The sequence below is a fragment of the Nerophis lumbriciformis genome, linkage group LG18 (assembly GCF_033978685.3).
Source record: "Nerophis lumbriciformis linkage group LG18, RoL_Nlum_v2.1, whole genome shotgun sequence".
Lineage (NCBI taxonomy): Eukaryota > Metazoa > Chordata > Actinopteri > Syngnathiformes > Syngnathidae > Nerophis > Nerophis lumbriciformis.
In genome coordinates, this window is record NC_084565.2 from 34,994,639 (window position 1) to 35,012,408 (window position 17,770).

Here is a 17,770-nt window from a genome sequence, read left to right on the forward strand (position 1 = left end):
CAAACAGAACACGATAAAAAATAAATAATTAAAATAGAATTAATAAAAACATAAAAACATAAAAACAGGATCACAGCAGGTGTATTATGGGGCGCCATAATGGCCAAAACATTAACCTGGACAACATTTTAACAGCTGGTTGGCTCAGATTTTATTCTTTTCATTGCATTCACATGCAACTTCCGGTTCCGGTTCACCGTGCGTGACTGCTCGCTGACTGCTCGCTGTTTCGAAAAAGCTAAGTATCGTTCTATTTGTGTGCTTTTAAATTGTTCTGCAGCTTTCTTTATTACTTTCTCAACATATTTAGTAGTACTATTTAACTTGCAAATCACCCGATCTCTGTCTCTCCACCCCTCCCGCAGCTAGCTAGCAGCTAGCTGCTAAGCTAACGAAGCTAGCGCGGAGAAAGGCGTCGCCGGGCGCCGGTCAGAAGGAGTCTACTCCTGCACACCGTGACCAGGACTTCTCGGAAGACAGCAGGAACTTCACTCGGTGACAGAAAACACCGTGAGTATGGCTTCCTGCGCGTCTTGCACCTTACTCACGGAGAGGCTGGCTCTGCTAGAGGGCCGTGTCCGCCAGTTAGAGCAGAGTAATCTCGTAACTTTAGATGTTGCGGACACATCTGCTAGCGTTAGCTGTAGCGAGCTAACTAGCCCAGCCTGTAGCAGTCCTAAGCGGCCTACAAGCTACGGTGTACCGGTTGAGACGCATAATAGATTTAGCTCTTTAGCTAGTCCTACACCCCAGTCTACCGGGCACCACACCTTAGTCATAGGGGACTCCATCACCCGAAACATAAAGCTTAGCAAACCAGCCACAATTAAGTGCATCCCGGGGGCCCGAGCACCTGACATACAGGCTAATCTTAGGGAGCTAACTCGCAACAGGCCTAGTAAACACGTACGACAGGCTAATCGCACCACTAGTTATGCGAATATAGTTGTACACGTTGGCTCCAATGACACTAGAATGAGACAGTCAGAGATTACAAAGAGAAACATAGCCAGGACTTGTGATCTCGCTAGAATGATGTCCAGGCATCGAGTAATTGTCTCTGGCCCCCTGCCTGCGAGAGGCAATGATGAGAGATATAGCAGATTAGTCTCGCTTAACAAGTGGCTGGCTAGCTTCTGTAGACAACAGGGACTAACGTTTATTGATAATTGGCCCTCTTTCTGGGGCAAACCAGGCTTGCTGATGAGGGACGGCCTTCACCCTAACCAGGAAGGCGCCATCATCCTGTCTAAGAATATAGACTACTGTTTAAGTCACATTTGACTAACTACACTAGAGCAAGCCCGGTCACAGGCAATTACAGAGCCTGCTAGTCCGGGTGAGGAGTCAGTTAAGCTAGAACTAGCCAGCGCCAGGCTGGATAATTCCTGTACGCATAGCAATTTTCTTAGAATAACACACAACTCACATAATGTGTTTTCTGTTGTGAATGTGTCCGGGGTAGATATGCATTCTACTGAGGTGGCAAATCATGATGCGTTCAGTCGATCGCAGCATCAAGCAAACAATCTGAAAATTCCCGTCGTATCAATTCCTAGATATGGTCGAAACTATTTAAAGTGCACTACGTATAATAAACGCAACATTATTAATATTTCTACTACGGATAATTTAAACAAAAACTCGTCAAAACAGCCCAATACTTATAATATGGGCTTTTTAAACATAAGATCATTGTCTCCCAAAACGTTATTAGTTAATGAGGTCATTAGAGACAACAATCTTAACGTCATTGGTCTTAGCGAAACCTGGCTCAAACCAGACGAATTTTTTGCGCTAAATGAGGCATCTCCTCCTAACTATACGAATGCGCATATTGCCCGTCCCCTTAAAAGGGGTGGGGGGGTCGCACTAATATACAATGAAAACTTTAACCTTACCCCTAACCTAAATAATAAATACAAATCGTTTGAGGTGCTTACTATGAGGTCTGTCGCACCGCTGCCTCTCGATATGGCTGTTATCTACCGCCCCCCAGGGCCCTACTCGGACTTTATTAATGAATTCTCAGAGTTCGTTGCTGATCTAGTGACGCACGCAGACAATATAATCATAATGGGGGACTTTAATATCCATATGAATACCCCATCGGACCCTCAGTGCGTGGCGCTCCAGACTATAATTGATAGCTGTGGTCTTACACAAATAATAAATGAACCTACGCATCGCAACGGCAATACGATAGATCTAGTGCTGGTCAGGGGTGTCACCACCTCCAAAGTTATGGTACTCCCGTATACTAAAGTAATGTCCGATCATTACCTTATAAAATTCGAAGTTCTGACTCATTGTCAACAAACTAATAATAATAATAACTGCTATAGCAGCCGCAACATTAATGCCGCCACAACGATGACTCTTGCTGACCTACTGCCTTCGGTAATGGCACCATTCCCAAATTATGTCGGCTCTATTGATAACCTCACTAACAACTTTGACAATGCCCTGCGCAAAACCATTGATAGTATAGCACCGCTAAAACAAAAAAGGGCCCCTAAAAGGCGCACCCCATGGTTTACAGAGGAAACCAGAGCTCATAAATTATCATGTAGAAAGTTGGAACGCAAATGGCGCACGACCAAGCTTGAGGTTTTCCATCAAGCATGGAGTGATAGTTTAATATCGTATAAACGCATGCTTACCTTAGCTAAAGCTAAATATTACTCAAATCTCATCCGCCTCAACAAAAACGACCCTAAATTTTTGTTTAGTACAGTAGCATCGCTAACCCAACAAGGGACTCCTCCCAATAGCTCCACCCACTCGGCAGATGACTTTATGAATTTCTTTAATAAGAAAATTGAACTCATTAGAAAGGAGATTAAAGACAACGCATCCCAGCTACAACTGGGTTCTATGAACACAGATACAACTGTATCTACGACGGATACTGCAATACAAAATAGTCTCTCTCTTTTTGATGAAATAACATTAGAGGAACTATTACAGCGTGTAAGTGGGATAAAACAAACAACATGTTTACTTGACCCACTTCCTGGGAAACTTATCAAGGAGCTTTTTGTATTATTAGGTCCATCAGTGCTAAATATTATAAACTTATCACTTTCCTCTGGCACTGTTCCCCTAGCATTCAAGAAAGCGGTTATTCATCCTCTGCTCAAAAGACCTAACCTTGATCCTGACCTCATGGTAAACTACCGACCGGTGTCCCACCTTCCCTTTATTTCGAAAATCCTCGAAAAAATTGTCGCACAGCAGCTAAATGAACACTTAGTGTCTAACAATCTCTGTGAACCTTTTCAATCCGGTTTCAGGGCAAATCACTCTACGGAGACAGCCCTCGCAAAAATGACTAATGATCTACTGCTAACGATGGATTCTGATGCGTCATCTATGTTGCTGCTTCTTGATCTTAGCGCTGCTTTCGATACCGTCGATCATAATATTTTATTAGAGCGTATCAAAACACGTATTGGTATGTCAGACTTAGCTTTGTCGTGGTTTAACTCTTATCTTACTGACAGGATGCAATGCGTCTCCCATAATAATGTGACCTCGGACTATGTTAAGGTAACGTGCGGAGTTCCTCAGGGTTCGGTTCTTGGCCCTGCACTCTTTAGTATTTACATGCTGCCGCTAGGCGACATCATACGCAAATACGGTGTTAGCTTTCATTGTTATGCTGATGACACCCAACTCTACATGCCCCTAAAGCTGACCAACACGCCGGATTGTAGTCAGCTGGAGGCGTGTCTTAATGAAATTAAACAATGGATGTCCGCTAACTTCTTGCAACTCAACGCCAAGAAAACGGAAATGCTGATTATCGGTCCTGCTAAACACCGACATTTATTTAATAATACCACCTTAACATTTGACAACCAAACAATTACACAAGGCGAATCAGTAAAGAATCTGGGTATTATCTTCGACCCAACTCTCTCCTTTGAATCACACATTAAGAGTGTTACTAAAACGGCCTTCTTTCATCTCCGTAATATCGCTAAAATTCGTTCTATTTTATCCACTAGCGACGCTGAGATCATTATTCATGCGTTCGTTACGTCTCGTCTCGACTACTGTAACGTATTATTTTCGGGTCTCCCTATGTCTAGCATTAAAAAATTACAGTTGGTACAAAATGCGGATGCTAGACTTTTGACAAGAACAAGAAAGTTTGATCATATTACGCCTATACTGGCTCACCTGCACTGGCTTCCTGTGCACTTAAGATGTGACTTTAAGGTTTTACTACTTACGTATAAAATACTACACGGTCTAGCTCCGTCCTATCTTGTCGATTGCATTGTACCATATGTCCCGGCAAGAAATCTGCGTTCAAAGAACTCCGGCTTATTAGTGATTCCCAGAGCCCAAAAAAAGTCTGCGGGCTATAGAGCGTTTTCTATTCGGGCTCCAGTACTATGGAATGCCCTCCCGGTAACAATTAGAGATGCTACCTCAGTAGAAGCATTTAAGTCCCATCTTAAAACTCATTTGTATACTCTAGCCTTTAAATAGCCCCCCTGTTAGACCAGTTGATCTGCCGTTTCTTTTCTTTTCTCCTCTGCTCCCCTTTTCCTTGAGGGGGGGGGGCACAGGTCCGGTGGCCATGGATGAAGTGCTGGCTGTCCAGAGTCGGGACCCGGGGTGGACCGCTCGCCTGTGCATCGGCTGGGAACATCTCTGCGCTGCTGACCCGTCTCCGCTCGGGATGGTGTCCTGCTGGCCCCACTATGGACTGGACTCTTACTATTATGTTGGATCCACTATGGACTGGACTCTCACAATATTATGTCAGACCCACTCGACATCCATTGCTTTCGGTCTCCCCTAGAGGGGGGGGGTTACCCACATATGCGGTCCTCTCCAAGGTTTCTCATAGTCATTCACATCGACGTCCCACTGGGGTGAGTTTTTCCTTGCCCGTATGTGGGCTTTGTACCGAGGATGTCGTTGTGGCTTGTGCAGCCCTTTGAGACACTTGTGATTTAGGGCTATATAAATAAAGATTGATTGATTGATTGATTGACATGCTGCAGTGGACAGCGGACATTTTAGCTTGAGTATTAATGTAGTATCTGAAGCACCGTCTCCACGTGTGTTTATTGACAACAGGGTTATAACCTGGACACGTTAGCTCGTCGGTATGAAAACAGGTGATTGTTATTACGTGCGTCTGCCCCGGCCCCCGAGTCAAACAGCGGCGGTGTTAATGAAGCAGCGTCAGGCTACTCACCGTCAGTGAAACGCTCGGTGAAATCGCGGATTAACGTTAAATATATGACGAGCCGCGAGCGATGCAGCTATAACCTATCTACCTATAACCTATATTACCCTCGTATTTTGATTCCGTCCGTCCGTCTTCGTCTTCTTCTTCTGGCCCACCAGGTGAATTAAGTGCTATTGGCGGAGTTACAATGCACAGTAGGCTACCGACACCTACTGCACCGGAGTTGTAACTACAAGGTACATTCACAGACAGAGTCCCATTGCTTTTATGAGCGGTCGAGCGAGTCAAAAGCCGAAAAATCCATTTGTGGCGGACGTAATTCTTTCGTGGCGGGCCGCCACAAATAAATGAATGTGTGGGAAACACTGGTACAATACTAATCCATAGCTTATGAAAAACAAGATTTGTTTTATTTTCATTACAAGTGGGCCAAATCACTAATATTACAAAATAATCTCATGAAAATGACTCCTCTCATTTGAGTGTTATTATAAAAGATTGGTTTGAGACAGGTGTGCTGCTGGTATTGCCACGTGTGATGTTGCTCACATGTGCTCCACTGAATGCTTAGGGAGTTTTTGTGTTTGCTCACACACATGAACAATAAGAGGGAACATTGGTAGCAGCACTACTAATTTGTTCTTTCATTTAAAAAGTCACCAGCGAGAGAATGAAGAGTGCTTGAAACTCCGCACGTTAACATCTCTGGCCGGTGCCACACCCAAAAAAATGCCGAAACAACCTGCACTGACAAATGAGCCTGACGTCTTCTATTTACAGATCAACACCATATGAAAAACAGTCACAAACACAAGGAGATAACGTCCGCAGTAACTTGTCACATAGCAAAGGACATGGCCCCATAAACATCATCTATGCAACATTTTGACCAGAGAACCACCATTACATGTTATGTAGACCACAAGGAAGTGTTTTCCATTTAGAAAAATAATAATAATATGACTCCTTTAATGCGCCCTATTATATGCATCAAGTGTTCATTCAAGGCTAAGGCAAAATGTCGAGATATATATCGTATATCGCGATATGGCCTAAAAATATCGAGATATTAATAAAAGCCAATATCGCCCAGCCCTAGTTCAGGGGTGTCCAAAATTTTTGATTGGGGGCCGCATCGAAAGACTTTGGCTGGGGGCCTGAAAGCCAACTGCATGTGAAGTATATATATAATCCGGCCCACCAAATGTTTCCAATGTTTTTTCAACCTTTAACATCAAAATAAGGAATGTGCTGTGCCATTTTTAAATTACTGTAAGTCTTAAACTACAGAAAATAATTAAATAGTTGGAATCTGCACTATTGAGTGATATACGTGTTATATACTGTAGGTAATCATAGGGACTACGTCACAATAGTTTTAGGCCAGGGGTCGGCAACCCAAAACGTTGCCTTATATTGGACCAAAAATACAAATATCTGTCTGGAGCCGCAAAAAATTAAAAGCCGTATATAAGTGTTATAATGAAGACAACACATGATGTAAGTGTCTATATTAGTTATAATAGCCTACTATCAAAATGACTACGTGTCGCAGGCTGAAGCAAATCTTTGTTGACAGAAATATTGAAATTTAATATTTTTTCTACACATTTTTACATTAGAAACCATTAGTAAATCAAAGGCTACTCAGAATAGTGAGATAACTCCTGGAAATTACTGGCTTTTAATGGCTGAATGAATAGATGTGTGTGTCCAAATTAAAGGAAACGGCAGATTTATTACAATCTTTGGCAAGCTAGGTAATGTTTGCTGTGGTCTGGAACAACATGACACACAAACAACTATCTGAAATGCAGCCAATATTACATCCAGATAATGTGTCATGAGACATGCAAAACTAAATTATATACAAAGAGGATCAAAGTAAAGGATTTTAAACGAGCTCAAATATACCTACAAACGAGTATGTACATACATATAACAATATGTACATACACCCTAAATAGCATGTTAGCATCAATTAGCTTGCAGTCATGCACTGACCAAATATGCCTGATTAGCACTCCAACAAGTCAATAACATCAACAAAGCGCACATTTGTGCATTCACGCACAGTATAAAACGTTTGGTGGACAAAATGAGACAAAGAAGGAGCGGAAGATTTTACATGTAAACAAACTGTTGTGTCACAATCCACACTATGGTGAGTTCACAAACCACCGAAATTAGTAGGACAAAACCATGTTCACCAAATCCTCTCATCAGTGAAGCATACACACACACATATTAAACAGTGAGCTTTCTGACAATTGTGAAGGTTTGTGTCATGTTTGTCCTCAAACAAAAAACATACTAAAACAAAAAAAAATTTTTTGTTGCGTTTTGCTTGATTGTGAAAGATGTCAATCAAGGAGGGGGTCTACAGAGGTGATAAAAAGAGGACTAACGTTCCTAATCTGTAAATATTCAATGTTTTATCGTTTGCAGTTAGAATTGTAGCTCCCAAATTCTACATTTTCATGTACATTCTAGGTGTTTCCTTCAGTAAAAAAAACGTAAAATTATTTTTTTTGTTTTGAGGTGGTTTGTCGTTTTGAGCATTCTATCAGACATTATTGTGTGTTTTTGTATAAGTGTGCCTGAAAAAGGGGACCAAAGCACAGTTTGGACACGTCTTCTCATTCAATGTGTTTTCTTTATTTTCATGACTATTTACATTGTAGATTGTCACTGAAGGCATCAAAACCATGAATGAACACATGTGGAGTTATGTACTTAACAAAAAAAGGTGAAATAACTGAAAACATGTTTTATATTCTAGTTTCTTCAAAATAGCCACCCTCTGCTCTGATTACTGCTTTGCACACTCTTGGCATTCTCTCGATGAGCTCCAAGCACACATGTGAAGTGAAAACCCTTTCAGGTGGCTACCTCTTAAAGCCCATCAAGAGAATGCCAAGATAGTGCAAATTCTTTTTTTTTTATATATATATTGTAGCGTCCCGGAAGAGTTAGTGCTGCAAGGGGTTCTGGGTATTTGTTCTGTTGTGTTTATGTTGTGCTACGGTGCGGATGTTCTCCCGAAATGTGTTTGTCATTCTTGTTTGGTGTGGGTTCACGGTGTGGCGCATATTTGTAACAGTGTTAAAGTTGTTTATACGGCCACCATCAGTGTGACCTTTATGGCTGTTAAGAAAGTATGCACTGCATTCAATTGTGTGTGTGAAAAGCCGTAGATATGTGACTGGGCCGGCACGCAAATGCAGTGCCTTTAAGGCACGCCCCCAATATTGTTGTCTGGGTGGAAATCGGGAGAATTTCGGGAGAATGGTTGCCTCGGGAGATTTTCGGGAGGGGCACTGAAGCTCGTGAGTCTCCCGGGGAAAATCGGGAGGGTTGGCAAGTATGACTGGGAGACGCAACTGCTCTGTACTTCTCCCTACGTCCGTGTACCACTCTGTACAGCGGCGTTTTAAAAAGTCATAAATTTTACTTTTTGAAACCGATACCGATAATTTCCGATATTACATTTTGAAGCATTTATCGGCCGATAATATCGGCAGTCCGATATTATCGGACATCTCTAGTACTGTGTGTATATATATATATATACATACCTGCCAACTTTTGAAATCAGAAAAACCTAGTAGCCAGGGTCCAGGGGCCGCAGGCCCCGGTAGGTCCAGGACAAAGTCCTGGTGGGGGGTTCAGGGCCCGACGCAAAATGATTATTAGCATTCAGACAGGTTAAAATGTTGCTAAAACCATCACTTTTCTATCAGTCACAGTGACTTTTCAAAACAAAAATATTACAGCAAAAATCATATGGGTTGATTGACATGTTTATTCTGTAAGCTAACTTCAATAGTTTGAAATTATTTTGACAGTTAATGCCAGTTATCCTGTCAACCTTGTGATCAGCCAGTGCGATTGGAAGTCCATGCTCAATTATTGCCTCCGTAAATAAAACTTTGGCATTTATCACATCCAAAGAATCTGTTTGGGCGACGAAAAACGTTGAAAGTTTTCCACTTGTATCGCAAGCAACGGCATTAGACTTGTGTTTTTTTGTCCCAACGTGGTCTTTTACATCGCTAATTCCTCCGTGTCCGATCGAAAAATCTTGTCTGCACAAGGTGCAATTCGCGTAGTTTTCACCCTTTTTGGAACGGATAATTATTCCCGGATAGGCTTTTCAATATTCTTCACGGAATGACTGCAGTTTTCTTTTCGGTTTAAGACTGGTTTGCGATTTTTCTCCGGCTGATTCCATGATCGTTCGCTCGTTTGGAAACAATGGCAACAGGTGCCTCGTGCTTGGCAGCGGTGCTATAAATAGCCTCACGCATGGCATTCGGAATGGCTCGATAGGAAGTTACGGGAAGCAGTGTCGATTGTCATTGTTTTTACGCGATTTCGTGAATAAAACTTTATTTTTTTTATTTTTTTTTAATTAATGAAAAACCGTATTTTTTATCACTGCAACCGTAACCCGGAATAGGTTGATGAAAACCGTACTAATTACGGGAAAACCGGAGTAGTTGGCAGGTATGTGTATATATATATATATATATATATATATATATATATATATATATATATATATATATATATATATATATATATATATAAACAGCCCCCCAGAGACGTTTCTTCCCCAGTCAAAATAATTGCTCAGGTCTGGCGTAGAATCTTGATGTACTTAAGTCAAAAGTCACATTACTACACGTATGTTTCATTTCTTACATTTTCAATTTCCTATCCTGTGACCATAATGATTTTTCCTTAAGTGTGGCCAAAGGTCACACTCATGGATTTCTACATATTAAATATTTCTGGCTTAATACTCAATCAATTGATTGCAAACCGCAAGCTCTTCCTGAGCAAGGCGGAGGCAGACAGAGAGAGGACGATGGCCTCTGTGAAGATTAATGTCTCCTCTCCTCTTCCCCTCCGTCTCAGGCGCCACCTTCCTCCTTCTCTGCGGACGACCTTCCTCTCCTCCAGGAGAGCGGCCATCCATCCTTCCCTTTTGCCCGCGCCGCGCATCCATCCGCCCATCTGGCTGAGTGATGCACGGGACGGGAATGAGACTGTCAAGATCCGTGAACCTCAGCAGAGTCGTTGGGGCCGTCCCTCACTGCGCCCGGCTATCCATTAGTACTGATAGTCAGGACAGCGTATCGCGATAGTTAATATTAATGTGCGGCGACAGAGGACAAAGTCTCCCTATGGGGAGCTTTACTTTGACATATGCTCGCCCGTCCCTCACCACGCCGTCGCCCCCTTGTGTCTTCACTTCACGTCTTCGTCCCTGCTCCGGTTGGCTCCATCTTTTTGCCGAAGAGGGTCCGATCCGGGTAAAGGGGGGAGGGACGAGACAAAGACCGATGACGAACATAAAAAGAGGCATGAAGAATCGCGCCGCCGGGGATGAGCTTGTCCGCCTGAAATATGGCCGCCGTGCGGGAGGCCACTGGTCACCGTGTCCCGCCTGACGCATACGGACGCCGCATCTCTGAATTACGGCGGGGATACATGCTGTCGGGGTGTAAATCTCAGGCTTTAGCGCCTGGGCTAATAAAGGCAGGTGCAGCAGGGGCGTCTAGCTTGCACTGACTGTAAGGGACATTTTTGGCGCCCCCTATGGCCTGTTGTCAAAAAACTAGTACAGTGTTTTTCAACCTTTTTTGAACCAAGGCACATTTTTTTCATTGAAAAAATGCGTAGGCACACCATCAGCAGAAAACAACAAAACTAAACTCAGTTGCCGATATTGACAATAAAAAGTTGTTCTTGCAAGTGTTGGATATGAATTTAAACCATAACCAAGCATGCATCACTATAGCTCTTGTCTCAAAGTACTGTCACGACTTGTCACATCACGCCCTGACTTATTTGGAGTTTATTGGTGTCTTCCTGTGTGTAGTGTTTTAGTTCTTGTTTTGCGCTCCTATTTTGGTGGCTTTTCCTGTTTTGTTGGTATTTTTCATGTCTTCCTTGAGCGCCATTCCCCGCACCTGCTTTGTTTTAGCAATCAAGGCTATTTAAGTTGTCGCTATCCTTCTTTGCAGGGACATTGTTGATTGTCATGTCATGTACGGATGTACTTTGTGGACGCCGTCTGCTCTACACGCTGTAAGTCTTTGCTGTCGTCCAGCATTCTGTTATTGTTTACTTTGCAACCAGTTCAGTTTTAGTTTCGTTTTGCATAGCCTTCCCTAAGCTTCAATGCCTTTTCTTAGCGGCACTCGCCTTTTGTTTATTTTTGGTTTAAAGGGGAACATTATCACCAGACCTATGTAAGCGTGAATATATACCTTGATGTTGCAGAAAAAAGACCTTTTTTTTTTTTTACCGATTTCCGAACTCTAAACGGGTGAATTTTGGCGAATTAAACGCCTTTCTAATATTCGCTCTCGGAGCGATGACGTCACAACGTGGCGTCACATCGGGAAGCAAGCCGCCATTTTCTCAAACACCGAGTCAAACAGCTCTGTTATTTTCCGTTTTTTTCGACTGTTTTCCGTACCTTGGAGACATCATGCCTCGTCGGTGTGTTGTCGGAGGGTGTAACAACACGAACAGGGACGGATTCAAGTTGCACCAGTGGCCCAAAGATGCGAAAGTGGCAAGAAATTGGACGTTTGTTCCGCACACTTTACCGACGAAAGCTATGCTACGACAGAGATGGCAAGAATATGTGGATATCCTGCGACACTCAAAGCAGATGCATTTCCAACGATAAAGTCAAAGAAATCTGCCGCCAGACCCCCATTGAATCTGCCGGAGTGTGTGAGCAATTCAGGGACAAAGGACCTCGGTAGCACGGCAAGCAATGGCGGCAGTTTGTTCCCGCAGACGAGCGAGCTAAATCCCCTGGATGTCTTGGCTCACACCGTCCCTTATGCCACCGAAGCTGATCAAGAGAATAATATCGACCCTAGCTTCCCTGGCCTGCTGACATCAACTCCAAAACTGGACAGATCAGCTTTCAGGAAAAGAGCGCGGATGAGGGTATGTCTACAGAATATATTAATTGATGAAAATTGGGCTGTCTGCACTCTCAAAGTGCATGTTGTTGCCAAATGTATTTCATATGCTGTAAACCTAGTTCATATTTGTTAGTTTCCTTTAATGCCAAACAAACACATACCAATCGTTGGTTAGAAGGCGATCGCCGAATTCGTCCTCGCTTTCTCCCGTGTCGCTGGCTGTCGTGTCGTTTTCGTGGGTTTCGCTTGCATACGGTTCAAACCGATATGGCTCAATAGACAATACATTCGTAATCTGTTGAATCGCTTAAGCCGCTAAAATCCGAGTCTGAATCCGAGCTAATGTCGCTATAGCTTGCTGTTCTTTCCGCCATGTTTGTTTGTGTTGGCTTCACTATGTGACATCACAGGAAAATGGACGGGTGTTTATAACGATGGTTAAGGCACTTTGAAGCTTTTTTTAGGGATATTGCGTGATGGGTAAAATTTTGAAAAAAACTTCGAAAAATATAATAAGCCACTGGGAACTGATTTTTAGTGGTTTTAACAATTCTGAAATTGTGATAATGTTCCCCTTTAAGCATTAGATACCTTTTTACCTGCACGCTGTCGTCTGCATATTGTTCCCGACATATACAAAGCAATTAGCTACTTGCTGCCACCCACTGATAAGGAAGAGTATTACGAGGTTACTCTGCCGAGCTCTAGACAGCACCGACACTCAACAACAGCACATTTGCAGATAATTATTACTGGTTTGCAAAAAATATTTTTAACCCAAATAGGTAAAAATTAGGGCTTCACGGTGGCAGAGGGGTTAGTGCATCTGCCTCACAATACGAAGGTCCTGAGTAGTCTTGGGTTCAATCCTGGGCTCGGGATCTTTCTGTGTGGAGTTTGCATGTCCTCCCCGTGACTGCGTGGGTTCCCTCCGGGTACTCCGGCTTCCTCCCACCTCCAAAGACATGCACCTGGGGATAAGTTGATTGGCAACACTAAATTGGCCCTAGTGTGTGGATGTGAGTGTGAATGTTGTCTGTCTATCTGTGTTGGCCCTGCGATGAGGGGGCGACTTGTCCAGGGTGTACCCCGCCTTCCGCCCGATTGTAGCTGAGATAGGCTCCAGCGCCCCCCGCGACCCCAAAGGGAATAAGCGGTAGAAAATGGATGGATGGATGGATGGATGGATAGGTAAAAATTACATATTCTCCACAGTGGTTGAAAAACACTGTACTCAAAGTTTTATAATTATCAAACCAGTGATTCTCAAACTGTAGTACGGATACCACTAGTGGTACGTAGGCTCCACCTAGTGGTACGCCAAATAATCACTTAATCATCCATCCATCCATTTTCTACCGCTTGTCCCTTTTTGGGGATGCGGGGGGTCGCTGGAGCCTATCTCAGCTGCATTCGGGCGGAAGGCGAGGTACACCCTGGACAAGTCGCCACCTCATCGCTTAATCAAATGATTGGTATTTTATTTTCCAATATTCAAACACAAGGTTATTGTTCAAACTGTGTGTAATGTAATAGTGGCCACAAATATTAAATATACTTGTTTTTAATGAATACCTAGGCCGGGGGTCAGCAACCCGCGGCTCTCGAGCTCTTTAGCACTGAGTGGCTCCCTGGAGCTTTTTCAAAAATGGAAAAAGATGGGGGGGAAATATATTTGTTGTTTTAACAATGTTTCTGTAGGAGGACAAACATGACACAAACCTTCCTAATTGTTAGAAAGCACACTGTTTAACATGTTTGTGTTGACATTATTTGGCCAGCGCCGTTTTGTCCTACTAATTTTGGCGGTCCTTGAATTCACCGTAGTTGGTATAGGTGTACAACTTTCTCCACCGCTGCCTCAGAAAGAGGTGTTTTATGCCACTCCTTCTTTGTCTCATTTTGTCCACCAAACTTTTTATGCTGCGTGTGAATGCACAAAGGTGAGCTTTGTTGATGTTATTGACTTTGGCGGAGTGCTAATAATCCATGCTAACATGCTATTTAGGCTAGCTGTGTGTACATATTGCATCATTATGCCTCGTGTACAGGTATTTTTGAGTTCACTTAATTTCCTTTATTTAATTTATATTTGCATGTCTCATGACACATTATCTGTATGTAATATTGGCTGCAATTCTGATTGTGTGCCATGTTGTTCCAGACCACAGCAAACGTTACCCAGCTTGCAAAGATTGTAATAAATCCATTAGAAGAAGACAACCTGTCCTTTCCTTTAACTTGGACACACACATCTATACCTTTGGCTGTTTTAAGCCAGTAATTTCCAGGAGTTATCTAACCCTCTGAGACACTTACTTAATGTGTTGCCTTCATTATAGCACTTACTTAAGGCTTTTAACTTTTTGCGGCTCCAGACAGATTTGTTTTTTGTATGTTTGGTCCAATATGGCTCTTTCAACATGTTGGGTTGCCGACCCCTGACCTAGGCCTACTACGCTACTGGATTTTAATGTTGGAGATCTAAGTGTTTTCTGAAGTGGTAATGAGTGAAAAAAAGTTTGAGAACCACTCAATTATTTATGTATTCATGTGAATCCCACCATTGTCCCTGCAAATACATTATGCTTGATGTTTTTAATCAAACTTACTAACATTTTACACACATTTAAGTCCCCTAAAGTTGTGCACCAATTTTGGTGGTGATTGCACTGAACACCCTAAAGTCACAGTTGTTCTGTAGCGCGCACTGGGCTGTGTGAGAAATTTCAAGTCATCTGACCTAATGAAGCAATTATGTGGTGTCATTGTAATACAAATAATGGCACAGGGGTGCATGTTTTGACACATGTTCAGCCTTTTGTGTGCAGGAGTTCAGGAGAAGAAGAGTTAGCCTATAAAAATACACTATATTGCCAAAAGTAATTGGCCACCTGCCTTGACTCACATATGAACTTGAAGTGCCATCCCATTGCTAACCCATAGGGTTCAATATGATGTCGGTCCACCTTTTGCAGCTATTACAGCTTCAACTCTTCTGGGAAGGCTGTCCACAAGGTTGCGCAGTGTGTTTAAAGGAATTTTCGACCATTCTTCCAAAAGCGCATTGGTGAGATCACACACTGATGTCGGTCGAGAAGGCCTGGATCTCAGTCTCTGTTGTAATTCATCCCAAAGGTGTTTTATCGGGTTCAGGTATGGCGTCACATTAGTGCCAAAAATCCGAGCGCATAAAAACTGTTATCGCGCGCTGATTCTCCACTTCGTGCGGGCGCGCGACACCCTTTTGCGCGCGCTCGACACCCTTTTGCACGCGCGTGGTGCCTTTTTACGGGCGTGCGGTGCCTTCTGCGCGCGCGCGACGCCTTTCTGCGCGCTCTCTGTGTACCTGTCATGTTTCTTTTTGGCACTTTGGGGGCGGGTATGCTTAGACGGCCCCTTCTTTCTGATTGGTCAGGCGAAAAATGCTGAAAAATGCTCAGAGCCATTCAGAAGTATAGCAGGGCGGGTCATCGTCAATATGTATCAAGATTTACGGAGGAAGAAGTGGATAAAAAAATGTCGCGCGCTGATGAAGGTTATTTCATACCACATAAACACAATACAGGGTAATATAAAATGTGACCCAAATAAATAATAAGACAACAAACACCATAATCACATCTTTCAGCCAGAACTGGTCCACCAGCAATAACATCCAACCATAACATTATTTTATATTTTCACTTCTTCTTGAACATTTGTTTTCTAATTTATGGAATTTCTTTTGATTCAGCCATAAAATTAATGAAATAATCTTTGAATTTTGTTTTTAAAATGTTAAAAATAGCTTTTAATAATGTATTCTGAAACAGTTTAAAATAATCAGAGAAATGACTAACACTGACCCTACACAACTATATTGCACAATTAAGTCTTTTTTTTTTTTTAAAGCGAAAGAGGTAATTTCAACAGGTACAGCATCCTATGTCATATCTACATGTAATAAGATTTGTAACAAGACAAACCGTTTGTAAATTGGTCGAAAATCGAGCAAGTTATGGTAATGTAATTAGTACATGTACCATTGACATCAATGTAATGATTGAGGCTAGATGTCCGAGGTAAGATGGCTACAACGTTGCTACACTGGAGAATGATTGGTCATATGAAAAATGCTCACAGCCAATCAGAAAGGAGGGGCCGTCTAAGCATACCCGCCCCCAAAGTGCCAAAAACAAACATGACAGCGCAAGGAGAGATGCCAGGAGTACACAGAGAGCGCGCAGAAAGGCGTCGTGCGCGCAGAAAGACACCGCGCGCGTGCAAAAAGGCACCACGCGCGCACAGAAAGGCACCACGCGCGCACAGAAAGGCACCACGCGCGCGCAAAAAGGCACCACGCGCGCACAAAAGGGTGTCGCGCGCGCGCACGAAGTGGAGAATCAGCGCGCGATAACAGTTTTTATGCGCTCGGATTTTTCGCACTAATGTGATGCCATAGTCAGGACTCTGTGCAGGCCAGTCAAGTTCATCCACACCAGACTCTGTCATCCATGTCTTTATGGACCTTGCTTTGTGCACTGGTGCAGAGTCATGTTGGAAGAGGAAGGGTCCCGCTCCAAACTGTTCCCACAAGTTGGGAGCATGGAATTGTCCAAAATCTTTTGGTATCCTGGAGCATTCAAAGTTCCTTTCACTGGAACTAAGGGGCAAAGCCCAACTCCTAAAAAACAACCACACACCATAATTCCTCCTCCACCAAATTTCACACTCGGCACAATGCAGTCCGAAATGTACCGTTCTCCTGGCAACCTCCAAACCCAGACTCGTCCATCAGATTGCCAGATGGAAAAGCGTGATTCATCACTCCAGAGAACGCGTCTCCACTGATCTAGAGTCCAGTGGCGACGTGCTTTACACCACTGCATCCCACACGTTGCATTGGACTTGGTGACGTATGGCTTAGATGCAGCTGCTCGGCCATGGAAACCCATTCCATGAAGCTCTCCGCGTACTGTACGTGGGCTAATTGGAAGGTCACATGAAGTTTGGAGCTCTGTAGCAACTGACTGTGCAGAAAGTCAGCGACCTCTTTGCACTATGCGCTTCAGCATCCGCTGACCTCTCTGTCAGTTTACGTGGCCTACCACTTGGTGGCTGAGTTGCTGTTGTTCCCAAACTCTTTCATTTTCTTATAATAAAGCCGACAGTTGACTTTGGAATATTTAGGAGCGAGGAAATTTCACGACTGGATTTGTTGCACAGGTGGCATCCTATGACAGTTCCACGCTGGAAATCACTGAGAGCGGCCCATTCTTTCACAAATGTTTGTAGAAACAGTCTCCATGCCAAAGTGCTTGATTTTATACACCTGTGGCCGGGCCAAGTGATTAGGACACCCGATTCTCATCATTTGGATGGGTGGCCAAATACTTTTGGCAATATAGTGTATGTTAATACACACGTGGAAATAATTTAAAACAACCCAGTCAAATAGACCTTGGAAAATTGAACAGGACTACAATATGTTTGGCTTTCAAAACAAAGTTATTCCATTAGGAAAATAATTGGAATTCTAATAATCTGTCATTGTCGTTAAAGTGCAATTAACTTCACGAGGGGTGTGTGACATAAGTCAAGTGTAAAAAGAAGTTAA

At 43.1% G+C, this 17,770-nt stretch overlaps 1 protein-coding gene across 7 annotated transcripts in view; it reads right to left on the reverse strand.

Moving 5' to 3' along the window:
• Positions 1 to 17,770, reverse strand: part of dab1a (DAB adaptor protein 1a) — a 291,492-nt gene that overhangs the window by 81,704 nt on the left and 192,018 nt on the right. The gene's annotated exons all lie outside the window — the stretch shown is intronic.